The following is a 16,599-nucleotide window of genomic DNA, read 5'->3' as shown; positions in this document are numbered from 1 at the left end:
GAAAGACAAATCTTTAAAAACCTATGTTGGTAACTACATCGAGAACACTAACTAGTTTTCTAGTTAGTGTAAACTAGCAAAACTAGTGTTGCTAGTTTATCTATAAACTAGATAACTATAAATTAGAGTCCAAGTGCCCGAGTTCTAATCCAGACTGAGAGTGGCCTGTGAAAATTACTGACTCCCTCCACTCTCAGTTTCCTTATCTGTGAAATGGGTATCACTTTATCACCTGCCTCCAGGTATTGTGTTTTAAGGACCAAATGAAAATATATACAAGGTTGTACTTTAAGGATATGATTAGGTAAAATGTGTAAAGTATGGTCAGCACAGCATTCTATATACTAAGTACTATACAAGTTGGTCATCTATTACATTTTTCATTGGATAGATTCTTTTGATTTCTCCTTATTAACAAACTAGAACATTTATGAAAAGTATTGATCTATTGCTTGATGCCTGGGCATTATTTGCTAAAACGTTTACATCTGCTTGAGTCTCCCTGATATAAGCAGCATACACACACAGATACACACAAAACGGAATTCATTCCTGTGTCAATAAGGGTACAACCAAGGAAATAAACTAGTTAGGGTATTTCAAACGGGGACTTTAACACCAGGAATTGGTTATACAGGTGATAAAGGAGACACGGAGCCAAAATATGTTGCCAAGATGACCCAGAGATTAGCAACAGCCGGAGACACTATTTTACCCCTAATGCAAGAGGGATTACATGAAGAGGTGGAGTTTCCAGAATCTAGAAGCCACAGGTGCCCAGCTAGACTTAGAACCATAGCTAAGGCTAGAGCTATAACCACAGAAGGAGCTGGAACTGAGGACAGAAAGCTGGTTTGGTAGGAGCCGAAATTTGGAGATGATCTGGTCGCTTTGAGAAATGTTGCTTGAGGCAAATTCATAGAGGAGGAAATACCCTGGCTTCTCCCTATCTCACAACCTCCAGTCTTCCACCAGTGCCCGCTATTGCCCAAAGCTTCCCAGAAGCCAGTAGGCAAGGGAGTCTGGGTAACACAGTTTTCTGTGGTGCAGAAGAGCCTGAGGGAAGGGCAGCAGGTAGATCTAAGAGCAAACAAACAAATGATCCGCATAATCACTGATACCTGCTTTCAACTGTTCCCTTTCATGCTTTCCCTATTGGACAGTTAATTCTTTAGCTAGTTGATTAAAGGCTCTTGTATTCGTCATTTACTTCCTTTGTTCCCCACATCTAGTCAATTACTAATATCTAATGAGTTTACTTTGGAAATATCTCTTGATTTTCTCCCTACCCCTTTACTTTCTTTGCCCAAGGCCGGGTCGTCTTTGTCTCTTTTTCTGGATTGTTCCACTCTTCCTAGACATCATTCTTGCCCCCAGCTTCATTCACTCCAATTATTCCTTTGTATTTCTACCACTTATTTTTCTATTAATACTTTTTTCTTCCTTTAAAAAAAAATACTTTCCCATTCCCTATAGAATAAAATTTTACAATTTTTCAGTGCCCTTTTAATGTTGTCTTCACCCATGTATCTTACAGAGATCAACAAAAGACTGGATGGCATGGATGAGTGTTGTAAAATCCTTGATGGTAAACTTGGACATACTCACTGTATTAGTTGATACCCCTTGAATCACAAAGACAGAAATGCAAGGACAGACATGGCTTTAAAAGCAGATGATATTAGCACACGTTGGTTTCCGATAAAAGGAAAAAGTTAGGTGATAAACATTAAATCTTGAAATCTCCAATTCTTGTTTTACTTCTTATTAAAACAAAATAGATCTTTATTTTGGGCCCAAACCTAAAGTGAAATATTAAATATTCAAAAAGCAAATATTTTTTCTACATACAGTCTCTCATTTATGTGGGTAGCACCACTACCTTCTAGCATACCCTTGACTGAGAGGTTGCAGAAGCTGAAAAATATGTGATGAATAAAGATTTTGATGGATTTCCATATTCATCTCCGATGAATCATTACAGCAAACTGCCATGTGCCATTTTCTCCTGCTCTAGCAGACGTTGTTACTCACTCACTGTCTACCTCTGAGCAGGACATAGATTCAGAATCCTTCCCAACAAAGGTGTTCCAAGAAAACATTACCAATAGATTGGGATTGACAGGGGAGTTACAACTTTTTGCTTTCCAGGTTCAACTTAAGGTCCTAGAAAGTGACTTCACCCAGACACATTCTTTGGAGCACTCCATGACGTATTTTTCAAACCTTTCTGCTAATACCCTTATAGGCAGAGAAGAGCAAATTAAGAACTCTGGAATTATAACCTGAAGCAGCCTCATTTTAATCCTGATTTAAAATAATTCATGCAAATTTTGCATTCTACTCAATAAAAGGGCCATTTTTAATACAAAATTATTACTGTATCCTTGGACATTCCCTCCAAAAACCTTTGAGCAAAATCACATTTCAGGAAGACGTTCCATGTTTATTCAGTCCTGGGTTTTGCATACTCCTTGGCAAGTAGTTCCTTGTCCTTAGAAAAACGCATATCTTCATTTAAGAAGCTGAACAGTAGTTCTTTGGTAGTGTTCACAAATGGCTTTACCAACTAACTCCTCCTTGGCTTTTATGACCTCAGGCTCCCCAGGTGCACATTCAACTTTAATTTGATTCTTTTTCTACTGGCTTCCTTTCTCCTCCTTTCTACTTTAGTTATGATTCAGCCATAAGCTGCCTTCCCTATATCTGTTTTTGAGAAAAGAAGTAGCAATCTTTTTCTGTAAAGGGCCAGAGAGTAAACATTTTAGGCTTTGTGGACCACACTATCTCAGAGGCAGCTACTCAGCTGTTATAGCAGAAAAGCAGCCATATTCAGTACGTAAATGAATGGGCATGACAATGTTGCAATATAACTTTATATAAACTTAAATGTGAATTTCATAGTTATCACATGTCATAATATACTCTTTTGACTCTTGGCAACCACTTAAAAAGTGTAAAATTGTTAGCTCGTCAGCCACGCAAAAATAGGTGGCCAGGCTGGATTTGGCCCACAGACTGGATTTCTTGACCCCTGGTATACAAGATAACTCGGTTGCTCATGAAATGTCTTTGCAAACTATGAAAGCCTATCTATTTCTAACTCTGTCTCAGCTACATACACTCTGCTTCTGGTAGGAGCCCAATAACTGTGTTGAATGCAGATGCCATTTTAACTACCCTATGTATGGAAATACATTCCAACTTTATAATGCCATTCTTGAAGTCTCTAGTTCATATTTTGATTCTTCCTGGCCATAGGATATTATATTTGTTTTGGGCCCAAATCTTAAGTGAAATGTTAAAAATTTAAAAAGTGAATTTTTTTTTTTTTCTGGATAAGTTCTCTCCTAACTTCTTCATTGATTTAAGTAGTACCACTGCCTTTTAGTGTACCCTACCCCTGCACTCCAATAAGAGAATAGCTTCTATCTCTTTTTCATTAAGACCACTCCATCCTTTCTGTAATATGTGTCAGTGATGCAGTCTTTCCTTGCTCTCGTAGCCCAATTTACATGAATTAAGGTTATGGACTCATACACAGCCAAGAAAACTCTTTTAAAAAATAATGATTTGAATGCCCTTTCTGGCTTCCTTACTTGCTCTGGAATCGGTAATTCCTTACCTGTTTTTTTCCCATTATCTTTTCCTTATTAGGGTCTGGCCCCCATTTTATGCCTAACCTATGAAAATTGAGTATGCACTGAATGCCTTTTAAGAGTAAAACCTTGTAAACAATGGTAGCAGTACCCCCATTCTCTAGCTTGTTCATTTCATCTGCTAAGTAATTTTTAGGCCGATGTTTTGTGTGACCTTGAATCCTTCTACTACAGAGACAGTAGAATAAGTGATGTGATAATGGAGGAGGCATAAAGGAAGGCATCTCTGGGGAAGTGCGATTTTGCATAAAGACCGAATAATGAATGTATGAAAGTCTAAGAACAGTCCAGACACTGGAAACAACCTGTGTAGAGGTCCCGAAGTGCAAACAGGGTCAGCAAGACCAAAGTACAGGCAAAAAGGAAGAGTTAATAGAGCATAGTTAGGAGGAGAATGGGACCAACATGAGGTCAGAAGTAAACAAAACCAAGGTCATGAAGGGCCATGAAAGCTGTCGTGAAAACTTGGATTTGACCTACGGGCTTGGAGAAGTATGAGAGGATTTTAAGCAGGGGAGCAATGTGCTGATTCCCGTGTTGTGTTTACTTTGGCTGCTGTGTGGAAGGTGGATTTTCAGAGTGAAGGCAGAAACACAAGCTGGCAGGTTATTGCAATAATCAGATGAGAATTAGTGTGACATGAGCTGGTAGATGGTGGTAAAGAAGGAAAGAAATGGTTGGATTCAGGACATAGTTTGGCAGAAGAGCCCATGAGACTTGCTGATGAGCTAGATGTGGGGTAAAGAAAGACAAGGGACCAAAGAAGTTTTCTATGCTTCTTGTCCTGAGCAACAGGGTATATAGGGGACACAGGGATGACAGGATAATAATACATCCATTTTTCACATGCTAAGTTTGAGGCACCTGTTGGATATCTATGTGGAGATATCAAGAAGGCAGCTGGATATAAATCTGGAGTTTAGGGAAAAGATCAGGGCTACAGATCCAACTTTGGGATAAAGCAGTGTGTAGACAGCACTTAGAACCATGGAAATTTATGGAATGACTCAGAGAGAGAATATTCAAGAGACAGACTTAGGGACACTCAAAGCTTAGGCATCAGCCCGCAAATGAGGCACTAGTAAAGAAGTTGAAAAAGTGTCTAGAGAGGAAAAAACCAGGAGCCAGGAGACACTAAGAGTGACTAAGAGCTGGAACTCAAGGCTTACATAGTTGCCTTCCCCTTTATTTTACAATAAAAATATCAGAAGTTGTGAAAGACAATTGGAAAAAATTATAATGACTTCAGGTTTTGGTCTTCTCAAATTCATTTCCTCATTGTACACTGCAGGAGTGAAACTTAACAATAGTTAATAATCTCCTTGAAAACGGTTTTGAGGTAGAAAGAACATAAAATAAGTCAATGTTCAAAAACTTTAGAAATGGCTCTTTGTATAAATGTGCTAATGATACTTAATTTAAGGTTACCATATCACCTACCAATGTCATCTACATTTATGATGAAATAATTATGTAATGACCCTACAAATTTTTTTCTTTCAAATTTAATAAAATATATCAAGTGAACAACAATACAACATTCTGCAAATTATAGGTCCTTGAGTTTGTAATTTTCAACACAAGGACTTTTTTAAAACTTGTAATTACTGGGGTACTTAAGTAGCAGCTCTCTGATGTGAGGGCATACAAGTTTGAACAGTTAGATATTGTATACACATGCAATCATGGTATTTAACTGGAAAGCAAGATTGTGGTAAAATATCTTTCTCAGTGTTTGTTTAAAATAGGAAAACTAAAGCTTTAAGTACTTCCATTTTGTGTTTAAATTAAATAAACATGTTGCTAATCTTTTTCCCCATCACATATGCTTCACCTGAGTTTCCTCTCTCCTATGTATACTATCTGGGAAAACTAAATATGGTAGAGACTTCTTGTACTTGTTTACAGTCTCTTCTCCCCTCTCTGGCCATGGAGCAACATCCCATTTCTCAATTCCTTTGCAATTAGATGGGTCTTTGTGACCGATTTTAACCAATGGGATTTGACGGGAAACCACGTGTGTCACTTTAGGGCTGGGACACTTAAGAACAGGGACATGTTCTACATGATTTCTTTTCTCCTTTGGCTGTGACCACAAAGACAGAACCACAGGGTGAAAGCAGCTTGGATCTCTAAGTTACTACAGGGAAAAATGTTGTCTTGAATGGCTGCCCAAGTCAAATAGAACTCTGAGCAAAAAAAAATAAAATAAAATAAATGCTTATCATTTCAAATCACCAAAAATCTGGAGCAATTAATTACCTTTGTAACTAATAGTACAGTTCTTGGCACTCTCTGTATTACAGTTTTTCAGTTTGCTTTTTCTTGGGATTAAGAAACTATATGACTTATAGTTAAAATCTAATCAGTAGATCTAGAAAAGAAGAGTCAAAGGATATTTCACCAGAATAAACAATGTGCATAAAAGAATTTGAACAAGGACATTTATTTTTAATGAAGTATCTAATTTTGATATAAGACATAGACAAATATTCCAATAATGGTGATATAATAATCTGTTGTCAAACTTCTTTAAAGATTCATATATTATTAGATGACCAAGGGAACACATGATTTCTGTTTTTTCCATGTGCCTATTCTATGCAACAGATATAGGCAACCCACAAAATTGTATTAGTGATGGCTGATAATCATTCTGTTAATGAGGCTTATCTTTATATTCTCTCATATCATATCACTGCCCACCCTCCCTACAAAATATAGCCTCATCCAGATTCCATCCATCATGGACTGATTTGTCTTCTTCACCCTCCAAAACCCATTGTTGAAGCCCTAACTCCCAGTGCAATTGTGTTTGGAGATAGGACCTTTAAGGAAATGATTAAGGCTAAAGTAGGTCGTAAGGATGGGGTCCTCTTCCAATAAGACTTGTTCTTTTGAGAAGAAGAATAGACAAACCATGAGCATGGGTGCATGGAGAAAAGGCCTTATGAGAACACAGTGAGTGGACGGTCATCCACAATCAGAGAGAGAGGCCTCCGGAGAAATTAACCTGCTGACAGCTTGATCTTGCAGCATTCAGAATTATGAGAAATAAATTTCTGTTGTTTATGCCACCCAATCTGTGGTCTTCTGTTACAGAAGCCTTGGCAAACTAATGCACCATCCTTCACAAGGTTCCCCAGAACCATCACCTCCTTCTTGTGGTCTTACTGCTCTGACTTATCATCATTGATATCTTCCTCTGAATGTCTGCAGTGAATATAATTTGATACCTAGTAAAACTTTTAAATAAAATGCTTCAGCTTTTATATTCAATAAACTTATCTCACCAACCTGAGCTGTAAACCCTTTAAAGTGAGAGCTGTATGCTTTATGTTCCATCTTTTTCTTTTTCAGAATTGCAAATATTGTAGCAATTCAGTAAAGGTTTGGTTATTGGTTAATTGAAAGGATGTTAATCATTCAATATTTGCTTCCGGGTTTTTAAACAATTTATTTATTTGTTTGTTTATTTATTTGTTTATTTTATTTATTTATTTTTGGAGACCGAGTTTCGCTCTTTTCATGAAGGCTGGAGTGTAGTGGCACGATCTCAGCTCACTGCAACCTCTGCCTCCCAGGTTCAAGCGATTCTCCTGCCTCAGCTTCCCAAATAGCTGGGATTACAGGTGTGTTCCACCACACTCAGCTCTACTAATTTTTGTATTATTAGTAGAGATGGGGTTTCACCATGTTGGCCAGGCTGTTCTCGAACTCTTGACCTCAGGTAATCCACCTGCCTTGGCCTCCCAAAGGGCTGGAATTACAGTCATGAGCTACTGTGCCTGGCCTGATTTCTTTTCCTTTTTTTTTTTTTTTTTTTTTTTTGTTTTTTTTGAGACAGAGTCTCCCTCTGTCACTCAGGCTGGAGTGCAGTGGCATGATCTTGGCTCTGCCTCCTGGGTTAAACCTATAGCACCTGCTATTTCCAGGCAGTCTACCATGCAAGTACTAATAGGCCCAACCCTGCTTAGCTTCTGAGAGCAGGTGAGATCAGGCATGTTCAGGGTAATATGGCTTTAATACCATAATAAGACCTTTCTTATTTTTATTCTAAAATCTGAATCAGCCCAGAATCCCAAGAAGAAAGTTTTTTTGAGTCAGCAGAGATAATTTTTATATTTTTATATAATTTTTCAGTTATAATATTAAATTTTTCTAAAATATATGGCTACTACACAATAAATTGCTTCCTATTATTTTTATAACCTAAATGTACTTATCTGATTTTGCTCAATGTTTAAAAGGGATAGTGAAAAGGAACCAGGGCAATTTGTTTAAATTTACTTCATATTTATCAGATGAGTTCTCAATCCAGTGTAGTTTGTAAGGTGACACATGGTCAGTTAATGTTTTAATTAGGGAAGTAAAACTTCTGTTTTAATTTTAAAAACTCTTCAATTTTGTGATTAACTAAAGGACTTGGGGTGAATCAATATAGGTTTTCCCTCACAAGGAGGAAAAAAAGTGGGCTCACCCACATTTAATGATGAGCTACACTCAAAATGATACTGAGCCACTCTGAGCTCTCTCATACATGCATTCATTAAAATAAGTAAATTATCCTATGTGTATTCCTTTAATTCTGTGTTTATGTCTTCATGTATCTCCTTCTGCCTTTCTCTTCTCCTTTCTCTGATCCTATCCCTGCCTCTTTGGTCCTGCCATCCTGTGTCTGTTCCTGAAAACAGAAGCTGTTTTCTCCTGGATTTCTAGGCAAAATACTCCTGAAAGTTCTTAGTGTCCTCCAGTTTGTTCTGAAATTATGTTATTAAGAGCTTACTGAACAAATCTCAACACTGATCAAATGGAAAAAGGAAGCACCACCAAGTTACAGCTCCAAGCAAAACCACTTTATGAGTGTGTGGCTGGGGTACACGTTAATGACACCAGTGCCCAGGTGGCCAAATTTATGTCCAACCTCTTGATCTGATAATACAGAGCAGGAGGATGAATTGGTAATGAACCAGGCTGAAAACAGATGGTGACTCCATGTGTGTATGCTGCTGAAAACCTACAAAGGGAAAACATTAAATATGTGTCTTTAAATTTAAATTAGTGCATTTCAAAAACAGACAGTTGAGCTTTTGAAAATAGGCTGGCTGAATGTTTTTCATCTTATAGTTTTGAACTCTGATGTGTTTTGTGGGATAGCAACAGACAAAATGGATGGTATGTTAGTTACCCTTTCTTTACCTCCTCAATATCAGTGGTGTTCCACTGTAATTAGGTGCTTGTGTATAGTTCTTTGTCATTAAAATTGCTACACCCTAATTAGGAAATTTAGAAAATTCAAAAGACCACCATCTAAAAATTGGCACCAATTATTAAATATATTTTCTCTGATTATATGATTTTTTTGGCTCCACAATACTGGTTGAGTTTAGTGTTGCAATGGTTTGTTTTAAAACATGTTCTTGATGTTAGAACAAACAATATTTTATCAAAGTGAACTAAAATATATAACATTCTACTGGCTATATATACTTGTGCTGTACTGGAGATATTTGGGTCTGAATCTACCCAGAAATTATTTCTTTGATTTATACTCAGTAACAAATAAAACTGGTACTCAAATGCCAATCTAAACACATCCCAGAATAATTTGGGGGAAAAGCTACCACAAACTCACCCTATGATTCTGTGAGGGCCTTAGATGATTTAATATGAAACTACATAAAAATGAGTATAGCTGAACGTTGGGTAAAGTTTATAGCAAGTCCACAATTTGGTCTGGACTCCCCAGACAATGGAGCTACAGGGCACTGAGGCCCAGATAAAAGAAGGGTAGGAGTGATTCACTCTCTACCTCACATCCCACATCTGCCCTGCATAAATCCCCAGGCTGTTATTACCTGAGCAATTTCTTCTGTGTTCTTCCAGGTAAAACTCAAATTGTCCAAGATCAAGGCAGACTTAATTTACATCTTGGATATGTTTGAGTTTACTCAGAGTGGCAGGATTTCTTAGCTGTGTCCATTCTATACTACTGTGTGGACCTTTTAAATATAATCTCGCCATTTCTTTTTGGTTGGTATTGATGCTGCTGCTGCTGCTGATGCTGATGATGATTTGGGGAGAGATTATTATTATAACTTTTATTCCCCTTTTGTACAAGGATACTGAAATCTTTAACAAATGTCCTCATCCAGGAAATAAACTGAGTGGTGAATACTGTTGTAACCTAGGGAAAAGGGGAAAGTGAGTTGCTAAAGGGGCCTTTTCTTAGGGTCCCGGCACCATTCTCTTTCCCTCCAAATGCTCTAGTCCCTGCTTCTCTCCTTTTCTTTCACTTTTTGCTTGCACATAGGCAGTTTCAACTTGAGAAATACAATTTAGGGAAAGTAAGGCTCCATGATTTTTATTGGAAATGATATGTTATTCACAGCAGAACAAACTAAAAAGAACAATAAAAATCCTTGCCCCTTGTCACTGTGGTAAATGTGTGAAATAACCAAAATTAAAGTTTTAAAGTGTTTGAAAGTCCCAGCAGCTAAAGGTGCAGTTGCACAAAGTCTACAACAGGATGGGAGCATTGGTAAATTCATGATGGTGGTACTTCTGCTCTGTGGTTCAAAAAACCGTTGGTTGCTCCTTTTACTAGACTGAATAATTCATACATAGATTATATGATAAATTCTCTGAAGAGAGGGCTCTTTGGTTTAAATCAGTTTTCCCAGATCACTTAATATAGTATTTTGCATACAATAAGTACTATTTCTATAGTGATTTACAGTGTCTAATGGATGTTTTTTGGTAACTTGGCCTCTATACAAATTGTGAGGTATAACAAGCAAGCAGTGCTATTACATTTTACACAACAGGCAATTGAGGTTGAGTGAGTGAGTTTATCCTATTTCTACAGTTTTCTTTATACAAGGCTATATATAAATTAGTGTTTGCTCAACAATAACTGAACCTGAAATGGGTGGCCAAATGGTCTGTGAAAAGGCCTCACAATGTGTTTCCTCTGGGACTAAATTAGTACCATAACTAAATGGAAGGCATGTTTCTATCATCTCATTCAATGTTTTGACACCAAAATGTGGTTCTGCTTAATTTAAATAATTTCATCAAAAACATTTATAAAACATATACTACGTTGAATGTCAAGCAATATGACCCTAATTAAGATAAATAAGACACGACTTTGTACATTCCTTATTCATTTTCAAAACACTTACGGTGTCTTACTGTATGCCAGGTCTTACCATGCATTTGGAGGAGAGACTCCAAAAAAAATACATAGTCCATGCCCTCAAGCAGCATCAAAGTAACTGAAACAGAGCTGCAAAGGCATACTTGGGCACTTGGAACACAAAATGCTAAAATAGAGCTATGAACAAAATATTCTGCTACCATTTCTATTGTCAGTTTTTATCAATTCAGTAGTCACAGTCTTACAAATGTACTTTTGCAGGATTTGCCACTCTCACGCCCTCCTTCTAGGGAAGATTTGTTGTTTTACTGCACCCCAAGGTGGTGCAATGTGGTATGCAGAGCTGTATCGATATTGTTTGCCCACAATATGGATTCCCAAGCTATATTTTTTGAAAGACTGCTGTAGTATAGGAAGCACATAACATGTTCAACATCATTGCTTTTGAAGATTCATGTATCATTACATCTCTTCTTGGAAATTTCAAATACAACTCAAGAGGTTTTATAGATTAAATGCAATCTTTGATATACATGCATGCAATTTGAGGTTAATATCTTTAATAAAGGTGAAAGTGTTCTTAAAATTATCAAAAACTAATATTTTGACATTTTATGATTTTAAAATAAAGAAATGCTAAAAAATGTATCTATACTCTCTTCTTCCAAAAGGCCATTACTTTTAACATTTTCATGTGTTTATTTTTACTTTTTAATGCATTAAAAATAGAGATCATACTGATTTAGATACAATTTATAATTATTTAGAAAACATATTGTATCAGACATTTACCAATATTATTAACATGTAGATAGTATTTTAAAATAAAGGATGGTGTTTTAAAATCATTCATTCATTTCTTACGTACTTAAACTGATTCCAATGTTTTTCTGTTAAGTGTCCATGTAGCTTAATCAATCCATGCACCAAACTGGACCTGGAATATAATTCCTTCCCTCAAATAACTCATCTCCAGTAGAGAAGATAAACATGTAAACGGGACCAACTATATAATTTTTGGAGCTCAGTACAAAGTAAAAATGTATAGCGAGCTCCTTCTTCAAAAATTAGAAAATTCAAGACAGCCACAGCATGCAATAAAATCAAGACTGGAGCCCTGTGAAGCATAGGCCCTGTGCAAATGCAAAGGTTACCAACCCAGGAAGCCAGTTCTGAACGTAAGCCTAATGTAAGTCAGTACAAGATGGTAAATGCCTCAATGGAAGTGCGTATTAAATTATAATAGGAACACAATGGAAGCGGTACTTCCATCTTGACAGTTCTAGCAGCTTTGCCAGTTTGCATGATCAAGATAAATCTGACTCCTTTTAGCAAAAAAATGCAGACAATGACTTTAAAAAATACTTAATTGCAAAAAAAAAGAAAAAATGAAATAGACTTATTTGGGCCTGCTGCACCCTCTAGCCAGGTAATAGGTAGCAAGTATTGTTTCAGAGACTGAATCCAACATTTGGAGGAGAGAAGAGAGTCATATTCATATATGAAGAATAGTGAGGCGGACATAGGGGATGAACACCAAATGTTTGTAATTTTGTTCCCTAATCTATGGGAGCCAAGGAAACTCACATTGTACTTCTTTTCCCCAACCCACACAAGACAATATAATTCTAAGAAAGCAGATGAAAAATATTCCAGCACAGGACATCAATCGTTTTTTACAATAAGAGTGAACAGACGAACAGACCTTTTTGGCTTTTCTTATTTGGATTTACTTCAATGTCTAAAAGTTGCTAAGTAACACTTTTAATAATAAGAGATTTCAAGGCCAGGAAATTAATGGTCCATGACCCTATTTAAGAGAAATATTAGTGCATCGTAAGGCGAGATGGCTGAATACAGTAATGGGAACTTTGGGTAATACACTTAACCACTTTCATGTGCTACTTTTTCATTGCCGCTCACAGTCAATTTGGCAGACATGATTTTTTTTATTAGACCATTTACTAAGATCATTTCATCATTATCTCAAGTTAGTTAATAATTACACTGGAAAATAATGATATGGAGAGAATAACCATTGTATAGTTGTGACTATTTTGAAATGCAGTTGTTTCTAGATCTGATAAATACAAATGTTTAGAACACACTAAATACAATTTAACTTTTTCAATATACATCTCATGGGCTCATTTCAGCAAAACCAAGCAAATCAAACACACAAACACACACACAAACGCGCGCACACACACATATACAACCCTCTCACTAACCTTTCCCTGTGCTGGAAGTACTTATCCACTCTGCCTTGGACTTGAGCAACTCAGTGCTCCCTATGAAATTTAAGCCACAGGCTCAACCACCACACAAATAGGACATAACCTGGTGAGAGAACAATCTCCAAAGGTCTCCTGAAGACTAACTTTGGCGAAAATTGTGTTAAGTCTGAGCAAAAGGAAACTTCAAAGGAATAAACAGCTTCTGTGGATTAGTGGCCATAGGAGTTTTAAGGTTGAATAAAACCCTTGACTGGAATTTAAAAAAAACTGACTTGGACTAATTTTGCTGAAAGTACAAAGGGTTTCAGGGGGAACATATCACCTTTTAAAACAAATGCTTAATTCCTTTATAAAAGACATTGAGTTTTTCATCTGAGAAAATTCTTCAAGGGGCAGGAGCAATTTACCTTCAAGCACTGGGAGTTAGGCCATTTGAGGTTACAGGAAACTACTCATGACCTCTGAGAGTGGAGACCTTGGAAAAGCTGGGAATATTTTAGGAAGCTCTGGAAGAAAATACTAGAGACACTTCTTTTGGCTAACATATGAAAAGCTAGGATTCCAGACCTAGCTTTTTTTCTTTGTTTCTTGAGGAAATGAAAAGTGCTTGCTCACAAATTACCTAAATCTTTAGCTTTACTGTTTCTGTGATAAACACAGAAGGTTGCTATTTAAAAGCGACTTTTTCTCCCTACCAATATCTAGAGGAGAATGGCTGAGGATGATGGCATAGGGGACTCTGGTTATAAGTAAGTTATTTCCACGATGAACCTCAGGTTTCTCATCGGTTTAATAACCTGTCGGGAGTGTTGAGAAATGCAATGAGTTAATGTGTAAAGTATTTTCTACATAGCAAACATTTAATAAATATAAATAAAGGAATAAATACTTTTACAATACAGTATATTGTATATTATAATGTCAGAGAACCTTAAAGCAATGTCCAGCATTATGTGTGACTCATCAGGCTTCATAAGACATTTTTAGTGGGCAGATCCTGACTCCCTCATCTCTGTAAAGCTTATGTTCAGGACCCCATATGATGACAGACAGATTCACCTCATAAGACCGTGGCTCCTGAGACAACTGTATGGAAGAATAGCCCTAGCCTGACCCATTCTGTGGCTGAAACCATACATTCTCAATTTTCTCTGCAACCTCCCAGCATCAACTCTTTTTTTTGTCTGCTCAAGGGTAATAAAAGCCTCTTGATTGGTTCTGATCTCTCTCTTCAAAAACGTCCACAGGACTCTAAATTTTACTCTTCCTATTATACTCTTCCTCAATGCACAGCCATAATTAAAGAAAAACTACTCCATGAATTGCTCTCAGTTTTCAAATTTGAAGAAAAGTTAATGACAAAGAAGAAAACAAGGTGTTTGGGAACGAGGGCAGTAAGAAAAATTTTATTTAAGATTTCAGAAAAGCTCAAGTATATCCTATCAAAACTTTAATACATTTTAATACATTTAAAATTGGAGAAGATAAAAAAGTCAGTTACTCTGATGTGAAAATGCTTTGAGGAAATGAGCAAAAATTCTCATAGAAGAGGAAACCCAAGTGACCACTAAACATGTGAAAAGATGCTCAACTCCACTGGTAATAAGGAAAACATAAATTCAAACCATATTGAAGTACCATTTCACACCCTTTCATTTGAAAGCATTTTTATATGTGATTATGCCAGGAATTAGTGAGAATGTGGAAGATAGGAATTTATATGCTGCTGGTGGAAATTTACATTGCTATAAAGTTTTGGGGGAGCTATTTGGTGACATCTATAAAATGGAAATTTTGCATATTTGATGATGCAGGAATTCCATTTCCAAGTATACTCCCGAGAGCCTCTCACACATGTACATGTGGCACCCTGTATAGGAATGTTTAGTGGTGTTATTGGAGCATCATTGTTAAAAGTCTAACAACCACAGCAGAAATAAGTCATGGGATGCTCACATGATGGAAGAACACGAACAGAGGAGTGACCAAACTAGCTTTAGAGTTATCAACAAGGAAGAATCTTATATACTTGTAGGAAAATCTGGTTTCCAGAACACCTAGAGTATGACATCATTTATATAAAGTTTAAAAACAAAAAGCAACATTATATACATATGTAGTGTGTGTGTGTGTGTGTACATAAATTAGAAAGAAATGCATAGGATTGATAGAAGCCAAAATCAAGATGGAATTTACTTCTTTGGGAAACCGATATGGCTAGGTGGAAGATAAAAGCATCAGTTACACAGAATATGTGAACTGTTGTTGATAATGCTTCATTTCTGAAGCTGGGTTTATTGTTTTATTATTTACACATTTTTTTTTCTGAAATATTTCATGATTTTTTCTAAGACTTTGAAGTATAAGATACAAGAGGGGTTTGGCCCAGTCTAATTGGCTCTGAAGAACTAGACCCAGGATTCCAAAGAGAGGAAAAAAAGCTCCAGTTTCCAGAAACAATTATTGAAGACACCCCATAATAAAGGTCCTGACAAGCTTTCCTCCTTCTGCTTTACATTGTAAGTTATCGCCTCTCGCAATTTCCTTTCTTATTCATTTTCATGGTTGCCCATGATCAGTGGACAATAAGCTATTCAGGTATTCAAAGTCGATGTCTGATTCATTGTCCTAGCCTCACGCTGTGGTCAGTGTTCAGCACATAGTGGGTGCTTAATACACTCTGGGTGAGTGAATGAACAGATAACAACATAGATGGGGCAATATGATAATATAGAGATGACCTGATTATTCATTGCTATGACTGTATTGATTTAAACATGTAAAAATCAGCACAGACAAGAAAAGGTAAATCAAAAATAGAATACTTGGGCTCAGCTGCAAAATGAAAGGGAGCTACATGTTCAATTACAGGAGTTAAGGTAATTCCCTTAAAAGTGATAATTACGGGAGATGATTCTAATTTGAAACTGGTTTTCTAATTGGTGTTTGGCTTTCAGAAATCTCACAGGCCTTTAATTTATGTATATTTTGCTTAACTCTTCATAGCTCACCCCAACCACCAACAAACCCCTCAGATTCTTTCTTAAGATCGAAGAGGTGAGTCACATAAAGTCCAAGAATTACCAGCTACTATTCAGATAATTATTTGTTATCCAAAATCTTAAAAAGATGAAATTATGAAAACATATAAAATAAAAGCATTAACATAATAAAAGGGTTTTCTGCTAAAATATCACCTGCCAGGTCTTCCCTGACCATCCGATCTAAAATAACAATCCTTCCCCCAATATTCCTGTCTATCTCATTTTTCTGCTTTACTCTTCCTGACAATCACATAGAATCAATTTAACTCTGTGGTAAGCACGTCTTCCCCTCTCTTCATAAAATTTAATCTATGGACAGTTGTTGACTCCCTCATCTCTATAAGGGATGGGAACTTCACCTGCATTGTTCACAGATATATTCATAGGACCTGTAATAATGCCTAGATGATAATAAGTCCCAAATAAATATATGTTGAATAAATGAATGAATAATTAAGTCCATATTACATTCATGGCAATAATCCTTAGCCAGATTT

This window comes from Piliocolobus tephrosceles, chromosome 7 (genome assembly GCF_002776525.5).
Source record: "Piliocolobus tephrosceles isolate RC106 chromosome 7, ASM277652v3, whole genome shotgun sequence".
Taxonomy (NCBI): domain Eukaryota; kingdom Metazoa; phylum Chordata; class Mammalia; order Primates; family Cercopithecidae; genus Piliocolobus; species Piliocolobus tephrosceles.
Note: the sequence above shows the minus strand (reverse complement) of the source record.